Here is a 1,707-nt window from a genome sequence, read left to right as displayed (position 1 = left end):
CTCATATTTATTTTTATCTTAACAAACAACATATTCTAAAGAACCCCAAAGTGATTTCATGTATGGCAGATAGAAAGCCTTACTTTCTTATCTTGGTAAAATTTAAAGATAGAATAATGACACCCTACTGAAATACTCACAGATTCAGACTCAGAACGCATTTACTCTTTCCCTGCATTTCCTTTATATTGGTCTCTTTTTCTCTTGTTTAACCAAATGCTGTCACTACTTAAAATTAGGACCCTTGAAATAAATCCGTTTCAAAGATATTGCCGTGCTGAATAAGACATGTGCAGTAGCGATAATGTTCCATTTTCATGAGCTTGTACAGGCAAATTTGCACAAAGTAACCTACCTATTCAGCCCTGGCCTTTGATTTTAAAACGAGTAAGTACTGCACCGTCCACTTGAACATTGTCTCCTCAGTTGGACCTGCACAAAAGCAGAGCAGTTTGCACACTCTATAGTCAAACAGAGGGTTATTTGACCTCACTTTCAGCAACTTACAGTAGTTAACAAACTTTTTAGTTTGCTCTGGGGTTTCCCAGCATTCAGTGCATGTTCAATTAGCCCCAATCTCACCAGGCCTTAAAGAGCCAATGAGGAGGATTAGATACGTTTTGCTGTCATGCGTTGTGTGTTTTGGCCTTAAAACAGTCTCTCATTACAGAGACACATGCGATAAGGGGAAAGAAATCAACTCTAATTTACTGTAGAGCTCTTGACTTGCTATTTGTTTTGGAATCTAGAAGAGCTTCTGTACTAGTTTAATAAAAAAAAAAACACATCTGCAAAGACCTTGGCTTATTCATGATATAATATAACAGTGACGTGATGGATCTGTGTGGTGTGATTATTTGTATACCTACAAGAAGAGCAAAGGACCCCAAAAGTTGTTACGTCTGCCCATTAGCAGCGAGCTGTTGAGGAGAAGAACACAATGCCCACCTACTTACCCATTCACTTCACCCTTCTCTCCCTCACTTCTCTCCCTCTCCATCCCATTCTTTCTCTCTAGATGCCATTTGTCCACCGTGGTACTCTGATGCCCTTCCGGAGAGTCGAGTATCACGTTTCTTCCCCAGTGTCCCCCAGTTCCCTCCACCATGCATTTTTAATGGACACACTCGTGCAACGGACAAATGATTTTTATTTTTGACAGGGGAGGGTGGGCTCCAGTTACATAGGGATGGAGAGCGAGCGAGCAACACACACCCACAAGAACATGGTGAAGAATGTGCGCACGCACACACATCATGGAAACAACTAGGAAAGAAAATCAGAAATGCTTTGCACTAAAGTCGAAAAAGATGAAACATTTTCACAAATTTATACAGAGAAATTTAGCAGAGATTCTTTCCTTACATGTTTCCCAAAGCAAAGACCACACATACAGACACACACACACACTCATCCTCCGCTTACCAAAAAGTAAAGTGGCTGATTAATTCACCACTTGGACTGCAGTGGTCCAATGTCTAGGATGATGAAAGGGGCGAGCAGCACACTAAACCAGCATTCATTAAACCAGGATTAGAGTCCGTCTAAATCCATTAACTCTGGCTTAAAACCACTTTAATTCCAATTAAATCAGAATTAAAATTCACTTTGTGAGATTATGTACATCCTACACTCTGTGATAGCAGTCTGCTATGTGCTAAATCATCAAATTATGTGTGTGTGTGTGTGTGTGTGTGTGTGTGTGTG

The sequence above is a fragment of the Pundamilia nyererei genome, unplaced genomic scaffold (genome assembly GCF_000239375.1).
Source record: "Pundamilia nyererei isolate P.nyererei 1_Seehausen unplaced genomic scaffold, PunNye1.0 scaffold00161, whole genome shotgun sequence".
NCBI lineage: Eukaryota > Metazoa > Chordata > Actinopteri > Cichliformes > Cichlidae > Pundamilia > Pundamilia nyererei.
This window is presented reverse-complemented; position numbering follows the sequence as displayed.